Source organism: Pinus tabuliformis, chromosome 8, assembly GCF_031772625.1.
Source record: "Pinus tabuliformis cultivar Carrire ecotype Pingquan chromosome 8, CPIR1, whole genome shotgun sequence".
In the NCBI taxonomy this organism is placed as follows: domain Eukaryota; kingdom Viridiplantae; phylum Streptophyta; class Pinopsida; order Pinales; family Pinaceae; genus Pinus; species Pinus tabuliformis.
This window is the reverse complement of record NC_142294.1, coordinates 588436888-588459094: the sequence shown is the minus strand read 5'-3', so window position 1 is coordinate 588459094 and position 22207 is coordinate 588436888.

Sequence of the window (22207 nt, the reverse complement as noted above, 5' to 3'; positions counted from 1 at the left end):
CCTTGGTCAATGTAAGATTGTAACCTTGTTACTGCATATACCTTGCGTGTTACCTTGAAAAGTGTATGCACTCAGATTGATGAATTAATATAGGAAACGGGATTGAATAATTTGTTCATACTCGGGCACCAACATTTTTGCATTGTTGTCGAGGAAGGCTAACAAGGTGCAAGACATGATCTGTATCAACCAGAGGGTCAATCTCTCGTCCTGGGGAGGGAATCGTCCTTTGACGGCCTACTCCAGGTCCTGAGTGTATTTATTTTTCCTGCATTTTTTCTTGTTTTAATTTTATAGGATCCACTCTCTCGTCCTAAGGAGGGAAAGAGTTCTCTCACCCTGCTTTAGGCCTTGAGGTTAGAATTTTTGCTACATTTTTGTTTGTTTTGATTTTGGAAAAAATAATCTCTCGTCCTGGGGAGGGAATTTTATTTTGACACCATGCTCTAGTTCTTGAGCTTTATATTTCCTTTCAAATTGTTTTTTTGAATAACTAGGAAGAAAAAGGTAGAAATTTCAAGAAATCTTATCATTTCACTCAAGTGGTGATGTAAGCACCACCCATTCCACTAACAAATTGATAGGAATATCTAAAGGAGGAACCTCAAAGCAGCACATGAAGAACATCTTCTATTATGGTAAGAGATCGCTCACATTGTTACTTTTGAATTCCTTATTAGCAATCTAGGAGGAGTGACACAAATGCACATAATTCCTCCATCTTCTCTACCAAATTTTGATGGTTTGGATAATGAAGACCCAGATACATTCTTATTTGATTTTGAAGTACTTTGTAGAGGATATGATTATTGTACTAATGATCAAAGGTTGAAATTGTTTCCTCTTACTTTAAAAGGAGCAGCTCTCCAATGGTTCATGAGCCTTGGTGGGAACTACATCAAAACATGGGAGGACATGAAGAATGTATTCTTGGAGAAGTACCAAGACTATTGCAAGACCAATGAAGATATTTTCAGTATGATACAAGGGGGATATGAAAGCTTGGAGGATTATTTGGAGCGATCTAAATACAACCTTCAAAAATCAAAGCATAAACATTTGGAAAAAGTGATCTTAAAAACACTCATTCTTAAAGGGATCAAAGATGAAATTTTAGAAATCTTAAATCTGATAGGAAAATGTGACATTTTTCAGCTATCATATGATGATGTTTATGATGTATTCAAGAGGAATATCCAAGGCTGGTAAGAATTCTAGAGAATTTTCTTCTTTCCTTTCCAAATCTGCTACAAGAACAAGAGATATAAGAGATGAAATCAATGATTTATTTGAACATTTTAAACTTGATTGTATTAGCTCTCTAAATTCACAATTGCATGTTTTGCAGGTTAAGAAAAGTCAAGCATAATTTGAAGAAGTGATTTTTCCTCAATGCCAAAAGGAGCATCCCATGGATAGTTTCTCTTTCTTAGCTGGGATGAAAACAAGATTTCCAAGAGATGGAGAAGCTGCAGCAATTTCACAACCATTGAAACCTTGACCTACATGTATGTTTCAAAACACTTCCTCTCCATTGTCTTACTTGCAAAATCTATTATGGAATACTCGTGTTAGGGTAGCAATGCTAATCTCAATATAACCCCCATCAATCTTGTCGACAAGTTTGGCATGGTTCATCCTATGATTACATGACTACTCTCCTCATCTTGTAGCAAAAAAAAATCATCCATATTCTTTTCCATCTTTTCAAGGACACCTTGCTTGCGTATCAAAATCATCCACACATCCCAATCAACTACATCATCAAAATCCTCCATGCCCTACACAATATCCTGCTCAACTCATTCCACACCCTCACCATAATAAACCAGTGCAACGCGCTTACAGTGTTGAATTGAAAAATTTACCTATTCTTCCCACCCAACCTATCTCGCATACACAATTGCAGAAAACTTATATCGAGATTGGAATTGTTTCAAATCCAAAAATTGTAGAAGTTATGGAAGAAAAGGAGGTTGCTTCTAGTCTGCGTCAACAAGTTGTTTTAGAAACTCAAGAACTTCATGATATGACAACTATGGGAAATCAAGAAAGTAGAGGATATATTGAAGATTGGTTTCACTCCATTAGTTGTTCGCAACGTCACTCCATACTTCAACAATTTTTGACACCATATTTTCAAGGGAAGTTGGTCTCTCATACCCTAGTATTTATTGACAAACATTTCTCAAATTCAGGTGTGTATATATTTGAAGCCTTATTTCTAGAATGGATCCATTAGAAGTACTCTTATACATAAGTATGATTTATTTTTCAAGGTAGAATAGGTTAGAGTAGGAAATATAATAAATAAGTACATAAATAAATAAATCTCTTTACATGTAGAAAGAGTTGTGCTTGTTGCAACTTTCTTAGTATATCAATATCAGTGGTAAATATTTGAATTTAATTGTGTATGTAGATGTATTATATTTAAAATCATATTTATACTAACACTCATCATCATTTCGAAAAAAGAAATGCTTGATTATCATATCTTATGGCGTGTAGGCTTGATAAGACCACTGAAATCACAGTCGGTACAGTAATGTTTTGAGGAACAAAATGGGCATATTTTCAAAACTTATTTCTATTCTAAGTAACCCTTTCATTTCTACTTTCTAATCCAATTTGAATCACTCAATTTGGATTTTAAATGAAAAAGTTATGACCAAAACATTGATAGTATGTCGAGTAGGCAGCTCAGGAACAGAGTTGGGACAATCCATTTTTGGAGGCCTAAATGACTAGATTTTTGAAATCTGTTTCTATGGTATATAACTCTATTAATCTAGTTTACAATGCAATTTGAATAACCCAATTTTGATATCGTATGAGAAATTTATGACTAGAATATTGATTGTCTATCGTAAATCAGCACCTTTAAAGCTATGTTTTTCCGACTATTCCTTCGCACATTTGACCCATTAATTATCCATGATTTCAAAAACTACTTCTATTGGATATGTTTACATGAATATACTTTAATATTCAATTTTAATTAGTTCAATCCGTCATCAAATGAAAATGTTATGCGTAAAATATCAACTGCTGGTCTAAGTTGGGAAATCGAAAATGACTCTATTATGCAGGTTGTTCTATGTAAATTTGACATATCATATCATGGAATTTTTAAAACCTATTTCAATTAGAGATATCCCTATTAATTCACTTTCATTTGGCTTTGGAATCATGCAAATCGGACAAAAAGAAAAGAAGTTATGATTAAACTATTGTTGGTTAGTATGGTTGGCTACCGCTATCCTGCAGGTAATAAATTAACTCTACTTTGTTATTTGTTTTCCATAGATTTTTTTTACAGAGTAACTACTTGTTAATTTTTTTCATATTTATTGGATTTATAGAGCCCGATCACCTCCCTTCCTCCATGATTACATGTTTTATTATAAGTAGACGCTCATTTTTTGCAAGTCCAAGGAGAATAAAGGAGGTCAATTTGTTTCTGAACAAGTGATTATTGAAGGCAATGATAATGAAAAAAAGATTTTCATCCCAGCATCTATTAAGAAATCTAATATCATATAATTTTGATTCTTTCAAGGTGCCATGGAAATTTATCATAAGAGTTTGTTACAAATTATTACTTTTATTTCTCACCAACAACATGAAGACTTTTTCATTACCTAATGGATTCATAACACGAGAAATGGAAAATTGATTTCCATTTGAAGATCCAAGTCATTCTTGTGGAAGCATTTTTCCATTCATTTACCATTGATAGATTGTTGTTTCTGGAAACAAATTGATATTCCCTTAGGAAATAACATTGATGCAGTCAAAATCATAGTTGTCGCAACTTAAGTTATTTATTTATTGTTTTTCAATAAAATTGTTGTTTCTTTTCTAATTCCTCTTATGTTTTTTTTCATGTGTTCAAAGTCACAAATTTTGTTTCTTCATCAAAATAAAAGGAACTTCTCAAGTTTCATGATGTTGCTTCATATTTATCTATTTTTTCCTGAGTCTTATCAGTATATGGTTTCCTCAGATCCATTGGGTGTTGTTACTCTACCACTACTATTACTCCCGAAAATTTTCTAAGTGTCGAATGTTGTTACTCCTTGGGTGTTGTTACTCTGCCGTTGTTGTTACTCCTAAAAATTTTCTAAGTGTTGGATGTTGTTACTCCGTCGGTGTTGTTACTCCGCCAGTGTTGTTACTCCGCTGGTGCTGTTACTCCACCAGTGCTGTTACTCCATCGATACTGTTACTCCATGACTGTTGTTACTCCACCAGTGTTGTTACTCCACCAGTGTTGTTACTCCACTGGTGCTATTACTCCACCAATGTTATTACTCTGTTGGTGTTGTTACTCCACGAGCGTTGTTACTCCGCTCGTGCTATTACTTCGTTAGTGTTGTTACTCCATCACCGTTGTTACTCCACCAGTGCTATTACTCTGCAATGCTATTACTCGTTGGTGCTCCGTTAGTGCTATTACTCCGTCAGTGCTGTTACTCCGCCAGTGTTGTTCCTCCACTATTGTTACTCTGTCGGTGTTGTTACTCCATCACTGTTGTTACTCTGCGAGTGTTGTTACTCCGCCAGTGTTGTTACTCCGCCAGTGTTGTTACTCCGTCAGTGTTGTTACTCCATCGATGTTGTTACTCCGTCGGTGTTGTTACTCTATCACTGTTGTTACTCCGCTGCTGATGTTACTCCGCCACTGTTGTTACTCCGCCACTGCTATTAATCCACTAGTGTCGTTACTCAGCCAGTGCTATTACTCCACCAGTGCTGTTACTTAGCCAGTGTTGTTACTCCGTCGCTGTTGTTACTCCATTGGTGTTGTTACTCTATCGGTGTTGTTACTCAGCTAGTGTTGTTACTCCACCGGTGCAGTTACTCCGCTGCTGCTATTACTCCTTTGATGTTGTTACTCCTGAAATTTTTCTGAGTACCCATTGTTGTTATTCCTGTGGTGTTGTTACTCTTTCAGTGATGTTACTCCTCCAGTGCTGCTACTCCATGGTGAAATTTTTTCTAAGTACCCAGTGTTGTTACTCTACACATGTTGATACTCCGTCAAGGTAAGTCTTCAGGTACATCCCTAATCAACTCCGTGTATTTCATTGATGTTTCAATTATGACCGAGGACGATCATATCTTAGTTGGGGGGAGATGTTGCATTTGATAGAAAATGTATTATATTTAATATCAATGATGTCATGTCATCATTATTATTAAAATTCACATCAACTCATACATCTAACGATTATTACCACCATAATCCATAACAATCCGTAATCCCCACCTATCCACACACATTGGAACCTGAGTCATGCACGACGACATTAACTTGGTGAATGGGGAAATACATTTAATTTTCTAGGTCCTCTTTGACATAGTGATTCGGTAGTTAGTTTATTTTTGTTTATTTATAAACATAATTTTATTTTTTTTAAATAATTATGAAAAGATGATTTCATCATGGCAACTTTCAATTTTCCTAATTTGTCAAGTCTCTGATTTGTAAAATTTATGATGATGACCACAAAATTGCACTTAAATCTTTCCATCACTATCTAATGAATTATTCCTCAAACCCCAATCTTAACAAAGCAAAATATATTTATCAACATTTGAAGGTTATTAGTATTTGAGAAGAAAAATTATTCGAGTTGAAAATAGTTATTACAAAACATTTTACATCATCCCTAGCTCTTAAGGAGCTGGCTTGCCACACCATCTATTAAGTGATCTTTTGTTGATTAACAATAACCATAGTTAAATTTTAAACATAAATAGTCAATTGGAGGATAGGAGGTCTCATCATGAGCTGACCTACCATGATCATGGGTCCTAATAGAGGGACATTACCACTACTGGTCACCAAGCCGGGGTAATGGCCTTCAGTCTTAAAACTGAAGGACAAGAGGTCTCATCACGAGCCGACTTGTTCACTTTTGTTAGTTGTCATGAATGGCATTGTTATTAACTGGTTACCAAGCCAGAACACTGATCTTCAATAGACATCTAAGTAAATTGAAATGCTTTTGTAACTATGTACTTATTTCTAATAGATGGGACACTGGCATCTCAATTGGTTAAAAAGGCATCCCTATCGAGGCTATGGACGCTTGCTAGAAATAGTGGCCATGCCTATGGTATAGAAGTTAATTCAATACTATGATCTACTTGGTTACCTTGTTTTCTCAAAACTATCTGCCGATAAAGCCACTGTTGCATATATAAGGTTTGCTAGAACTCATGGTTCATGGGGTAATATTTAATTAGTTCTTAGATAATGGTGGTTATGGTTTATATCTATTATTGAGTTATAAATATTTACTTTACATGTTGGGGATAAAACTTTTAGGATATTTAATATTTGACATTTTGTATCATTTAATTTATCATTCCTTTATTCTACAAGTTTCATATCTTTAACCAAATATACTTGCTTTACCCAATCAATCTCTATTTAATCCTGGCTTAACAATACTACTATTATTTTGGGGAAGGATGAAAAGGCCTAATTCTAATTTTGAATCCTGATGAATTACTGATTGAGGATACTCATGAGATGTGCTATAGAATCTTGATGATAGGGAAACTAATCTGTTCGGGGGAAGGAAATCCAGCTACACTTTTTGATTACTTTCTTTGAGCTTGCGTGGCTTCCGCCTTCTGCATCACTTACACAAGCTCAACGTACATTAGCTTCAAAAAATGTTAATCCATAGATGTCATTCCACGTTATTTTGTTGAAAGTAATAATTGAGGTAAAATAACTTGAATGTTTGATTTATTAAAAGTTTTAGAGAAAGTTAAAAAAAAAAACATTGAGCATTATTCACTCATATTTTTCAAACCATTATTCCCCCTACTTTATACAGAGGCATTGGGTTGCATGTGGGCATGCAACATATTCAGTTTGGGGGAATGTTGGGCTCTTAATTTTTCATTATTATTACCACTTCTTAACATTCATTTCATCTATTTCCACTATTCTTTCATCACATTATTTACCATAATTTATTATATAATTCCATTTCATAATCATTTATGCTCGTGGATAAATAATATTTGATCTCATTTATTTTTAATAATTAATGATTATTATACATAATTTTCTTTTATTCATTCGTTATAGCCTCACTCATTTTAGCCTTCAAAATCTCTTCTAGATTGCAGATTTGGTCTCTAATAGAAAATTAGATATTCCAACTCAGGAATTCGTTGGCATAAGAAGTGACAGTTTTCCGTTGGACGTTTTGGCCAAATGAAAGCGAATCTGGAAAATCCGAGACATGGGTTTTGTTTCGAATGGACAAAATCAGTTTTACAATGAGAAGTTTTTAGAAATTCGGTTTGTATTGGGAGAAAAGCAAGGTTCTTCGAAGGACATATTTGCAAATTCGTTGTTGCAGCCATTTTCCATAATTGCCCAATTGTAATAACCAAATTCGACTTGTTCTAGCTAAATCATGATGGACAAGATCTCTCAAATATCATCTTGAATATTGAGATCAGTTTGTTGTAAGTTTTCTTTGGATTTTTATATATTTAAAAGGCACAATTCAAAGCGAGAGGGCAGCTAGTTGATGTAAGAATTGAGCCTTGTAACGGTGGAACTCTTGTTAATGAAATTTCTAGCCTTCTGATATTTTTCTCAATATGTGAGTTAAGCATAACCCTGACTAGGGAGTTGGGCCCACTCTTCTGATTGGGTGCTATGCGTGTGTCCTTTTTATGTATATTTTTTTACTTTTTGTATTTTCTTTATTGCTATTACAAATTTCCATAAATTGTTGTGAATTCTTTTCTTTCTACAATTTAGTTTTCATTACTGTTACAGCGATGCTTTAATTTATTAGTCACAAACACTTGGTCAATGTAAATTGTAACCTTGCTCCTGCATATATCTTGCATGTTACCTTAAAAAGTGTACGCACTCGGATTGATGAATTAATGTAGGACACATGATTGAATAATTTTTTCATACTCGGACACCAACATTTTTGGCGTTATTGCCTTACTTCAAGTAGCAGGTTATCAAGGATAAAAAGCATCACCACAAGGTTTGTCAGTAGGTGTCTCAGCCTCACTTCCTCCCTCTGGGATCATGACTTGAGGAAGGGACCCTTAAGCAGCCCCCAAAACATAGATTTCTAGTTCTTTTATGAGCTTTGGAGTTTGTTGTCTTTAAATTAGTATTTTGTTAGTTTTGCAAGGTAGATTTCCACTATCATCTTTTTCATCTCCATTTCTGCAAGTAGATCTCATCCATGCTTTCATTCCTTTCAGCAAATTTCCTCATGCATAGTATAGGCAGTTAATTCATTAATTATTCTTTTCTAGTTTATGAAAATGGTTCTTGTTTGCATAGTTTTTTTTGGAATATATACATGTTTTATGCAGAGCATGTGTTTCAGGAGGAAACTAAGACTTCATAGCTAGCAGCCACCTTCCACTCCATCCACCTTAGCCATCCCTTGTTTTCACCATCACCTTCACTAGTCTTTCATCATTTTTCATAGAAATCCTTCCAAGCACAGTGATCGAATCCAGGCATCTACTATCTTGGATATTGAGTTTTGAGTGATCCTAGACCTTCTTCCACTCCATTCCACCCATATCACACGTTTCTTAGGCCTCCCATCACCTCCAACCCCTCACATTTTTCTCTCGGTTGTATCCTGTAGATTCACTATAATTCCTATAGGAACATCTTGTAGGTTTCTAATACATCATGTAGGTTTTCCTGAAATGGCTTGTTTTAAGGCTGAATTGACGAAAAACCTCTAGGAAGTCACCAAAAGCCTCCAGGGGTCCTCCACACCATCCAACCATCTCATAGCCCTTCCAAGCATCCTCAAACATCCTTAATTCACCTACCACATCCACAAAAGCAATTAGTTTGCATCCTTGATTTTGCATAAAAATACAAAAAAGCAAAAATAGATTTAGTTCAGTCTCTTTACTTGCACATTAGTGATGATTGATGCTTCTTACTTCTATAACTAAAATAGTAGCATTTGTTTCATGTTTATTTATCATTTCTACCAAGCATAGTTCCTTAGTGGTTAATTAGGAAATGGTGTGATTTAGCATTACATGTCGACCTTCTCCATTATTGCAGTAGAGTAACTCTCTCTTAGAGTAGATTTTCCTTTCCTCCATCAAACAATCAAGCTTCTTCTGACTCCATAGAAGTCTGGATCAGAACCCCGGTTGTCTCTCACCAACTGAATAGTGACAAAAGGAAGAACCATCACTTTTACTTGTGTATACAACACTGTCACCTCCAAGTTTGTACGAACCCTGGGTTGATAAAGTAAAGTTGGTAGCCTAGAAGTTGTAGCATCCTTGCTGCAATACTGGTGCTCATAAATTTTTGGCACCGTTGCCGAGGAGGTGTCTGAGTAAAATGTGATTACTTCTTTATTTTCTTCTATTTCTTGTCTTCAATATTCTACCATTAGTTTATTTCTGCAAAAGTAATCTAGGTGTTTCCTTTCTTTCATTTTGCATTGTCCTCTTTCCTTTCCATTTCACAAGAAAGATTTCAATTCAATAAGTAGCTTTTTCATTCTGTCGGTAATTTGAATTGAATCAACAATTTCAATTCTGCAAGTAATTTCCAAGTTTGAAAAAAAATACAAAACCAAACCAAAAATATTTCCTTTCATGCCTCGTAGGAATAGGGACAACTTAGGGAATTTTTTGCCAAATACCTCCACTACATCAAACATCCAACCTTCCTTCTTCTTCGTTGGCTATGAGCTGGAGGAACCCTTAGGTGAACAACCTGACATATTTGAAGAACCTACATAGAAAGAAGAAGAAGAAGAACGCATTCCTACTGAACCAATAGATGAAAATAGAAATGACAGAGGGAATAAAGAGAGAGTTGAGGGTGCCTTCCCCATTAGGGAAACCAATGGGGACACTAAGATGAAAAATATAAGCCCCTCTATCCTACCTCATTTCCATGGCCTGACCACAGAGGACCCTAACACTTTCCTATTTGAGTTTGTTGTTATATGTTGAACCTATGACTATACAGATGATGAGAAAAAGTTAAAACTATTTCCATCTACCCTCAAGGATGCAACATTGCGCTAGTTCATGGGTTTACCTGGAGATAGCATCACAACTTGGGCTCAGATGCAGCAGGACTTTAACGACAAATATTGGGACTATTGTTAGTCAAAGGATACAAAAGAAGAATTTTTTAGGATGACCATAGGTAATGATGAATCCCTAGAGGATTACGAACAAAGATTCTAGCTTAGTTACAAAAGGGCCAAGTGCACACTTGACCTTGAGTCACTAAAGCTAGTCCTACTTAGGGGAGTAATGGAAGATCTTCTAGATACCCTACATTCGTTAACAGGAGGATATATCTACCAATTACCCTATGAGGATATAAATAATTTCTTTAGAAACCATTCTACGGTAGCTATGAAAAAGGGTAGGGGTAGTCAACCTATTGTCAATACATCGTCTTCCAACTCATCTATCAAGGGTGAAATTGGAAACACGCTGGAATATTTCAAAAGTGAGATGTTGCAAATCCTTCCCTTGAAAATGGACACCATGCGCATTAAGAGGAAGCAGGAGGAAGCAGAGAGAGCCTTGGCCATTTTTTGTCCTAGGTGCACCAGGAGCCATCTTAGGAATGAATGTCCATTGAACTCTATTGAAATTTTCTCGGTCTGTGAAGAAAAACACTCCATAGACAAGTGCCCTTCTTTGCCTAGACTGAAAGCTGTATATCAAGGAGTTGAAGGGGTCACTGAGCAGCTCTAGTAGATTAACCAAAGGAGACCTTATGTGCTTAGACCATACAAGCAGGGCATGCAAGGGTCGTCCCATGCATATTACAACCCGAACAAAACCATAGCCATACCTTCTTAGGGACCACCTACTCATCCTGTCCTTTGCATTTCAGTATCACTCCCAGCCAACCAACCAATCATTTCAACCTTATGCTCTGCCACAACCTCAGTGGAATGCACCACCCCAGGGGTGGAGGCCCCAATACAACAATGCTCCAGCTCTATTGCCTCCACCACCTACCCAACCACAGCTCCTACACTCTACTCCACCCAAGCAACCCCAGATGCCTTCCCAGCCAAATCTAAACCCAAAAAATAGGCAAGCTCAACAAGTATATAATGGAGAGACATCATATCCAGCTTATGCTGTGGAAATCCAGGAGATTAACCTGAGATCTGGGAGAGTTCTCCTGGATAACCAACCTCCACCTCCACCTAGGGAGGTTGAGGAAGAGAGAGAGGAAAGAAATATTAAAGTAAATCCACCCTTTCCTGAGAGATTAGCCCAACCACTCCAGCCTACCCCAGAAGAGACTGAACTTCTGGGAGAATTGAAAAATCTATGTGTAAAGTTCCCACTTCTCCAGGAAATAAAAGATATTCCTATTTATAACGAGTTGATTAAGGAGAAGTGCTTCAAGCATCTAGGGAGGCAAAGAAGGGATACCCCTACCATTAATGTCATTGGACATCTGTCGGACTTAATGCTGGGGTAGGTAATCTATCCAAAATATTTGGACCCTAGAAGCCCACACACTCTGATCAATCTTGTGGCTGACATTAATGTGATGAACAAGGACGCAATGCTCAAGCTCAACATGCAAGGTTCATTAAGGAAGACCACAATAGTTCTGCAACTTGTAGACCATCCCACAGTAACCCCTGAGTGGATTGTGGAGGATGTGATGGTCTCCATTGACTCTTGGGAGTACCTTGGAGATTTCCTAGTTCTCCAGCCTAAGGCTAAGCTTATTGGTTACCCTCTCATCTTTGGGAGACCATGGTTGGCCACTGTCGATGCTTAGATTAGCTGCAAAGCTAGGAATATGATCATCAAGAATGGACATATGTCCAAATAGTTAGTCCTATACCCTCCTGCTCAACCTTATCTAGAGCATGACTTACCTTTATGGCTGGAGGAGGAGGAAGAAGATGAATTTTATTCCACCCAACTGTATACTTTAGAAGCAACCATGCGAGGAGGACAGTAGGATGAGGATGACTTGATTGAACACCTACTCCAAAGTCCAACTCCTAGTTCATTGCCCTTAGAAGAAGCAGTAAAGGAAACCCAGAACAATCATCCAATTGACTTATTCTTGGTTGATTCCAACCCACTCCGTGTCAAAACCATAGAATTCGGCCCAGAGAGAACCTTGAAAATCAATCCATCTCTTTCTACTCTCCAAGAAGAGAAGTTATGCAACATGCTAAAGGAAAATCTAGAAGCCTTCGCTTGGAGTTACAAAGAAATGAAGGGAGTACACCCCTCAGTGTGTACTCACCACATATACATCAAAGAAGGTTGCAAGCCAATCCAGCAACCCCAAAGGAGGATGAATCCATCTCTTAAAGATATATTCAAAGAAGAACTACAAAAACTACTAGATGCAGGATCCATTTACCCTATCTCTGACAGTGAGTGGGTCTCTCCTTTGGTGTTAGTTTCAAAGAAGAATGGTAAGTGGAGAATTTGTGTCCATTACAGGGAGTTGAACAAAGTCACAAAGAAGGACCATTTCCCTCTACTCTTCACTGACCAAGTGCTAGATGGCCTGGCAAGGAAAAGGATTTTCTCCTTACTAGATGGATTCAGTGGGTACAACCAAATCCAGATATGCCTAGAAGACTAGGATAAAACCACATTCACTTGTCCTTAGGGTACTTTCTCATATAGGGTCCTTCCTTTTGCCCTATGCAATGCTCCTGCCGATTTCCAAAGAGAAGTCCCGAGCATTTTCGCTGAATTAGTCCATGATGCAGTGGAAATCTATATGGATGATTTTACACCTTTTGGTTGTGATTTTCAAAAATATTTGTCTAACCTAGGCGAAGTACTGCAAAAATGCATTGAAATGAACCTATCTCTCAGTACTGAAAATGTGAATTCTTGACGACTGCAGGGATCGTGATAGGTCATTCAATATCTCAGCAAGGACTGTAGTGGACCCAAACAAAATAGCTATCATCCAAAGGGTCCCACCTCCTCAAAAGTAGAGAGATGTCAGAGGTTTCCTAGGGTTAGCTGGATACTACCGAAGGTTCATAAAGGACTTCAACAAGTTGGTCTTTCTTTTATTTGGTTTGTTGGCCAAGGACTCTGAGTTTATATGGTAAAAAAGCTATCAAGAGGCCTTAGACATCCTAAAGAAAAAGTTAACCACTACACTGATTCTCCGAGGCCCAAATTGGGCCCTCCCCTTTCATATCCATGTTCATGCCTCACACAAAGCCATAGGAGCAGCCCTAGGTCAGATAGATGAAAAATCGCCTTATGCTATCTATTTTATCAGTAAAAATTTGTCAAAGGATGAACTAAATTACACAGTGACCGAAAAGGAACTCTTGGCTGTTGTGCATTCATTGAACAAATTCAGGCATTACATTATAGGTTATCAAACATTTGTGCATATTGACCATGTTGCAATCAAATATTTAATGAACAAAGTGGATGTGAATGCTCGAATTATAAGATGGTTACTTTTATTACAGTAGTTTGATATAACCATTGTTGAAAAGCCTGGTAAGGAAAATGTTGTTGGAGACTTTTTGTCTAGAGTAAATTTGCTTGCAGATGAAGAATGAATGGTTGATGACTAGTTACTGGACGAGAACGTATTTTCTATTTCAGTTCTCTCTCCATAGTTTGTTGATATAGAAAACTATTTGGTATGAGCACAGTTCCCACCAAACTTGTCCTCCAAAGAAAAGAGCAAGATAGTAAGGAAAAGTGGACCCTTCACATGGATTGGGGGCAATCTCTTCAAACTTGGCCTAGATCAGATCTTGAGAAGGTGCGTTGGGGAGGAGGAAGTCTTTGACATCCTTCTAACCTGTCATGATGGGCCTTATGGAGGTCACTTTGCAGCAAAGAGGACAACATTCAAAGTGTTACAAGTAGGCTATTATTGGCCAACTCTTCATCAGGATGTGAAAAAATATAGTAGTCAGTGTGATCGGTGCCAAAGGATGGGAAGGCCTACTCCAAGAGATGAAATTCCTCTGTAGCCTCAAGTGACTTTCGAGTCATTTGAAAAGTGCGGCATAGACTTCATTGGGCCTATTGACCCTCCTTCCAAGAAAAAAGAGTACATTATTGTGTGAACTGATTATTTGACTAAGTCGGTTGAAACCAAGGCAATTAAAGCATAAACAAAGGAGAAGGTGGCTCAGTTCCTAAGGGAGAATGTATTCTAAAAATTTTGGGTACCCTAGAGAGTTGGTCATAGACCAAGGCAGCCAGTTTACCTCCAACCTGATTGAACACTTACTCAACCATCACAAGATCAAGCATAGAACCTCCACTACTTATCATCCACAAGACAATGGGAAATTAGAGGTGACCAACAAAGCATTGGAGGGAATCTTGACCAATGTGGTAAGTAGTAGCAGGAAGGATTGGGCAGATAGACTAGTTGAGGCCACCTGGACCTATAATACCACATGGAAGACCACCATTGGATTCACACCCTATGAGATGGTCTATGGGAAAAGGGCCTTGTTGTCCATTGAATTTGAATATAGCACATTAAGGATGGCAGCCCAACTAGATCTAGATCTCAGCAGTGCACAGAAAGAGAGATTGTGCTTAGAGAATGCAGTCCTTCCTACATACAGAGGTAGTTCAAATTTAGAGGAAGATCTGTCATGATAAAATCATCCAGGAGAAGAAATTTTAGGATGGCGATTGTGCATTGCTATATGATTCTAGGTATAAAGGCTTCAAGATCAAATTAAGGACAAGATGGTTAAGACCTTATGTTGTGGAAATATGCCATGATAATGGTTTTGTGAAAATCAGAACCATAGATGAAGAGGCCATTCCTTTGCTTGTTAATAGACACCGATTGAAAACTTACAAGAGACCTTTATCAAAACAAGAGTTCATTGATGATATCAATAAAACAATGATGATAATGGAGGAAGTGCCAGCTCCTCCCTCATCAAATCACTAAGAAAAAAAAATAAGGACTCAAGTGAAAACCTCCATGAGGCGCCTGAGTCCCATCATTGGGTTGAAAACCTCTTGAGGCGAGTCAGTGGTGTCAAATAAAAAAAAAAAGAGAAAAAAAGAGAATAAGAAAGATCCCTGTGTAAAATCCTCTCTTGAGGTGCCCAAGGCAAACAGCTAGGCTGAAAACCTCTCAGAGGCAACCTAGTTGTTTTTCAAAAAAAAAAAAATTATCATCAAATTTCCATTTTCACTTCAGCAAGGAGGACGGTCAAGGAGAAAAGGAGGATCAAAAGGAGACCCTTTCACTCACATATTTATTTTTCCACTCATTACCATTCATTCCTCCACCATTTCTATAATTTTTCCACTCCATTTCTTCAGTTTATAAAGGGACTGTGTTTTCAACAAGATCCCCTGTAAACCTACAGGATTCCCTAAAAACCTTCTTGTAGGAATTACAGTGACCCAGAAATCCTACAGGAAGCACTCCTAAGGCAAATGAATGACTTTCTAGGCCAATGAAATTCACCCTCTTCATCATTCAATCACCATACCTTGTCCACCATCATCACCCCTGCACTCACCATTAAAAAAAAAAAAACCAGTTTCAAGAGTATTTTTTTCCAGTTTTCAAAAGGAAGGGAAACAGGGAGGAATAAAGAGCATCAACCAAGTATTCCTTACTCTCCACACTCCTATTCTTTCTCTCCGTCCATGTCACCATCCTCACAACCCCAGCAAAAAAAATGATTAAGAGTTCTAAGGGAGAAGCAACTACAGGACATCCTATAGGAAATCCTATAGCAGCGTATCCCACAGAATACCAATCATAACAACAACAAGCCTCTAGCATGATGATCCAAGAGCTCCAAAGCAGTAACACCACCATCTTCAACCACAGGTACCTAGACAAAAAATGAGTCGTTATCAAACAACAAGAGGAGGAAAAAGAATAGCATGCAGCCAATACACACAACAACACCTCGGGTCTTCGGTAACTGCAGCAAAGCATTGGCACCACAGGTAAGTATCTTGCTCGCTCTTTCATATGCATCATGTAGTCAAAAAAATGTAAGGGTTACGAGTGAGTTGGTTTATAAGTGAAAAGGTGGCTAGTTAACTTGGCCACCTTCGTTCAGTAAATGTATACACAACAGGGTGCTCTCTCGCACATGGCAACAATCAACTCAAGTATAGAGAGGGAGTAGGACAAAAGCGGTTAAAAATATAGATGCATAAGGTGGGAGCTGATTACGAGGAGTCAGGAATGATGAAGTGGTAGTGGGGACCAATGGTCTGAAAATGGAAACGTACCTTTGTTTCCAGCACACCACCTCACCCCAAATAACCATAAGAGGAAATAATCATCGTTCCCATGCATTCATGTAATCACTTACTTGAAGCTCACTCTCACAGGTCACTCATACCCAGGAAACCCACTGGAAGCAAAACTCCATCATTTTACTACACAGGAATTCCTACAAGATTGCACAGGAATTCCTACAAGATCATGCATAGGAATTCCTGTAGGATACACAGAGATTGTCTACAAGATTGGCTAAGACAAGTTTCAGAGGGGATAACACGGTAGTTGGCCACTGCAAACAATATAAATAGGTAGGCTCTATAATTACATCCCTCTTTACAAATTAATTGAAACAGAAATTGTCTAAGTTCGAGTGAATTTAGCAGCTGTGTAAGGGAATTACATACAGTCATTTGTATTTTAGTTCTGCATTTGAAATTGTCTCAACCCTCTCATCTCCTCAAACTTCACCAACCAAGATGACAGGAGGGTTTAATAGGAGGGAGCCATCAACACTTTGAGAATCCAAGAACACCCCCAAGTGCTTGAAATTTTCACAAGACATAATTGGATGGGTTTTTTCGAAAAATTCAAAGGGTATGATGATGAGGTGGCTCGAGAATTTGCTCTCTTCCTCATTCCACTCACTGGAATCCATGCCACTGTTGTGATAAGGGGCCTCTCTGTAGAACTCACCCCTAAGCTCATCAGCAAAGTCACCACACTTCCCCTAGGAATACCATCGAGGAAAGAAGACAAAGGAGATAGCGAGGTTGCCAAAAGGAAATTCTTTTTAGAAGGTGAGGAAGCCACTGAGGACAAAAATGGAGTAAGGAGGGAAAGTCTGCCATATCCATGGAATGAGGTAAGCTACCAACTGATAAAATACATTTCATGTGAGGGTAGGTATAGTGTGGTATATGGATATCATTTTAGGATTCTTGAAGAATTGAGATTTGGAGCAGAAACACCCCCTCACCAAAGGCTGAACATACCATACTTCCTGCTGCAATCACTAATAGACTCAAGCTTCAAAGTGCAAGAGGGAAATTCCCAACAGTTAGCTCACCATGGGTTAATTAGGAACCTTATAGAAGATGACGTCCAAAACCTTAGAGTTCCCTATAACATGGTCAGTTTTCAGAGACATGCCAGCAGAGGATGACATCAAAGCTCTCACATATGATGTTAGTCCTACTATCAGTGAAGGGGAAGAGATAAAGACTGAGGCAGAGGAAGAAGAAGTAAAGCAAGAAGAGGAAGAAACAAAAGGAGATGAGGATGATATGGATGAGGAAGAAGATGAAACAGAAGAAAATGAGGAAGATGCAGAATAAGAGGAGAAAGAGAATGGGGATGATGAAGAAATAGAGGAGGATGTTAAGGAGGAAACTGATAAAGATGTTGAAGATATACAAGAAGAATAAGACAAGAAGGACATAGGTGAAGAAGGCAATGGAAAAGAGGGGACAGAAAACAAAGAGGAGTCACCTAGGGTGTCTTGAGAACCCACTGAGAGAGAGGCAGCAGCTTCCCTCACTGCTCTTAGCACCCTCATCAAGAAAAAAGGAAAAAGACAGAGGTAGACGCCATTATATTTTAGGACAAGAAAAAGCACAAGAATAAGACAGGGGAAACCCAAAACATCAACCAAAATTCCTATTATGATTGAAGACTCCCCTACACAAAAGGATAAAATACCTTCTCGTAAGTCTCCTATCACGTATGTGAGAAGGCCTAGTACTAGATCAACCTCCTCCAAGGAAAGGCAATTCTACAGGATACTCTGTTAAATTTCCAGGAGGCATAGTAATTGGAAAGGGAGGTAGGGGAGTAGCAAGAAACTAAAGAAGAGGACCAAAATATAAAAGAACCCAACCCCCAACCTAACCTAGACTCCTACTACCAGTTTATTGAAGAAGGCAGGGTCATACCTCAAAAAATTTCTATCCCAGTCTTCTTCGAGCTTGAGAAGGAGAGGGCCAGGACTCACTGATGGATGTAGATTGCCAAATAAAAAAGGGTGGAAGACATTGGGCACATGGAAGAGAAACTCAAAGATATGGGCAGAGAGCTAAGTGGCTTGAGAGACAGAGAGGCCATAATGAGAAATCAACTAGAGACATAAAATGCATGGTTGAGGGGACAACTGCAGGAAAGAGAGAATCAATTAGCATGTATGGACAGTCTCTCTTTGGAATAAATCCAGAGTAGGATGCCATCTAAATCCTATGCCCTATACATCAAATAACATTGGCTGCAGCTCCAAATTAAGACCCTTACACAGAGAGGCACCATGCCATTTCAGGACTACAAGCAATTCATTGATCTTTGTGATCAAAGTACACTAGCAGATAGGGCCAAAATGGATGAGTTTTATTTGCACAACATGGCCCTAACAGACATGAATGTATGGGACCCTAATGCAAGGCTAGGAGATTTACAATTAATGGCTTTAGCATCATGGATGAACCATGAGGAGTCAAGGGCTGCAAAGATGAAAAGGATATTGTTATAGACATTTTTGTGCCTTGCAGCATTGAGCATGAAATGTCCATAATCTAAGGGATCCAAAGTCCCTAAACATGTTGTTCCTACCCCTAGAGGAACAAGGCTAACAAACCACAGCAATTCACAAAAGTTCTCCACCTGAAACTGCTCAAAAACAAGTCAATTCAGGATCATGTCAACTGCTCCACTGACCATCTGCGTTGAATGTCAATGACTCCACTGGCTACCTGCGCTGAATGTCAACTCCAACACTGGCTACCTGCACTGAGCGAGATTGGACAAGTGGCGGACTCATTCCTCAAGGTGTCAGAACTCAAGAAGCTTCCAAAATGACACTTGCCTCAGGGAATTCGACTGGTGATGAGTAAGAGGTTCCAAATCTCCAAGTGGAAGCAAGAACCTCCAAGTGGACTCAAGAACTGACAGAGGGAGAGGACACTAGTCAGATCTCAAGCTGACTCATCCTCTCTCCAAACATCTATATATGGATCTCTCCTCCATGAGATCTAGAGGCTGGAATTTTGTTATTGCAAAGAATTGCTGTTGGTTTGATACTGGGATCATTGGGTGCTTAATGCTTTGAAGGGGCTGAAGATAGGAATTCCATTTGCTGGGAAGGAGATGCTGGATTGGAGCCCTCTGGGTTGTATCTCTTCCTGAACCTTGTTATTCATCAATAAATCTATCTTGGTTTCTCCTATATGCTAATGTATTTTGATGTATGAATGTATTAGTGTATTTGGTTTATTTCTAATCCTAAACTAGTTATGAATGTGAACATCTGTCTTTGTGTAGTGTTCTTCTCTTGTCTCAGTAGCTGTTCTCTTGTCACAAGTAGCTGTTCTCTTGTGATCTTGCAGGAAGTTGTAGCTGGATAAGCAAGAAGGCAAGTAGCTGTGAACACCCAAAGAGAAGGGAGATTGGATTGAGGGACAAACGGAAGACACCGGTAAGTCTATTGATCTCTCTTCTTTCACATTTCATAAAGGAAGAAACCAGTGTAGCTGTACTCGTTTGTTGCTAAGGCACTGTCACACCTTAGGTGGATAGGATCGTCCTTCATAGGCATTTTTCCCCACAACAAAATGGCGACTCCACTAGGGAAAAATTGGGAGAAACTAAAGAAAACTTTTATGGTAGCAATTCGCTCTTGAACATGACAATTTTCCTCCGTACCACAATCGGGTTGGGTTGTTTCATTCACCGGTCACATCACCATGGTCTCGCCATACCATCCATATTTGGGGTAATGCTACCGATCCATCGCATCAGTGTCGCCATATGTTCAAGAGAAGTCGTTCAGAAAGAGTCAACCGTGTCCCATCCACTGCCATACATTATCCTTCATCCATTCATGACCGCCACCCTGAATCATATGTCACAGATCGTTTTCACCTCCATTAAAATCATTAGCTCCGTTCCGTGTCACTGATGTGGGATTCATTAAGGCCCTCCTGTGATGGATCGCTTCTTGTCGACATCAGCTCATTATCCAAGAAGTTGATCTAGGAACACCCCCTTCAGTACTTTGAAACTTGCATGCCACAATGGCAAGTTTCTCGCTTTCGGCGACAGGTATACATCAATGACCTTCGACCGAAAGGTTTTGCGTGGTGTTCAACACCAAGTCCTTTATTCACACCACGCGAATTGTACTGCAGTACCTTGAGGGTCATTATCATTATCGGTGATTCCTCTCGCGCTTATTAACGGTTTACATCATTTACCGGTAATCAAGCGATGTCTTTCCATGTTCGACTTCAGAACAATTCTCACATGGATCGACTTGTACTTAGAGTGAAGATCAAACGAGTTTGAAGACCTCGGTTCTAGTTTCATCCATCCGGGCTACGATATATATTCAGGAAAGATAAAGACATTGACATGTACATCATTGCAATCGATAATCATCCTACTCAAAGGATGATAATTTCATCAAAATTATCAGTCTATCATCAGACGATTGTCTGTTCTATGTACAGAAAAATGAATTTATAAAGTTGAGCATGGGAATGCCCGCCTCAGCTAGATCATGAAAGCAATATGAAAATAATGTATTGTATTGTATTGTATTGTATTATAGGTCTCCTCCCAGCATTGGATGAACTTCGGATCCCCCTGATAAAGCATTTCGCCCGATAAACAACCTCATACTTTAGGGGCAACTGTTATAGACATTTTTGTGCCTTGCAGCATTGAGCATGAAATTTCCATAATCTAAGGGATCCAAAGTCCCTAAACATGTTTTTCCTACCCCTAGAGGAACAAGGCTAACAAACCACAGCAATTCACAAAAGTTCTCCACCTGAAACTGCTCAAAAACAAGTCAATTCAGGATCATGTCAACTGCTCCACTGACCATCTGCGCTGAATGTCAATGACTCCACTGGCTACCTGCGCTGAATGTCAACTCCAACACTGGCTACCTACGCTGAGCGAGATTGGACAAGTGGCAGACTCATTCCTCAAGGTGTCAGAACTCAGGAAGCTTCCAAAATGACACTTGCCTCAGGGAATTCGACTGGTGATGAGTAAGAGGTTCCAAATCTCCAAGTGGAAGCAAGAACCTCCAAGTGGACTCAAGAACTGACAGAGGGAGAGGACACTAGTCAAATCTCAAGCTGACTCATCCTCTCTCCAAACATCTATATATGGATCTCTCCTCCATGAGATCTAGAGGCTGGAATTTTGTTATTGCAAAGAATTGTTGTTGGTTTGATACTGGAATCATTGGGTGCTTAATGCTTTGAAGGGGCTGAAGATAGGAATTCCATTTGCTGGGAAGGAGATGCTAGATTGGAGCCCTCTGGGTTGTATCTCTTCCTGAACCTTGTTATTCATCAATAAAGCTATCTTGGTTTCTCCTATATGCTGATGTATTTTGATGTATGAATGTATTAGTGTATTTGGTTTATTTCTAATCCTAAACTAGTTATGAATGTGAACATCTGTCTTTGTGTAGTGTTCTTCTCTTGTCTCAAGTAGTTGTTCTCTTGTCGCAAGTAGTTGTTCTCTTGTGATCTTGCAGGAAGTTGTAGCTGGATAAGCAAGAAGGCAAGTAGCTGTGAACACCCAAAGAGAAGGGAGATTGGATCGAGGGACAAACGGAAGACACCAGTAAGTCTATTGATCTCTCTTCTTTCACATTTCATAAAGGAAGAAACCAGTGTAGCTGTACTCGTTTGTTGCTAAGGCACTGTCACACCTTAGGTGGATAGGATCGTCCTGCATAGGCATTTTTCCCCACAACAGATATTGACAAGAGAGGAGAATGAACCTCTTGCGATCAAAGCTGAGCAATCAAATCCCATGGCCCTCATCAGTATCCATAATTTGATTGCAAATGATCCTCAGCTAGAAACTAGATATCTTGTTGCCCAAGAGAAAGCAATTTCACATTTTGAGGAC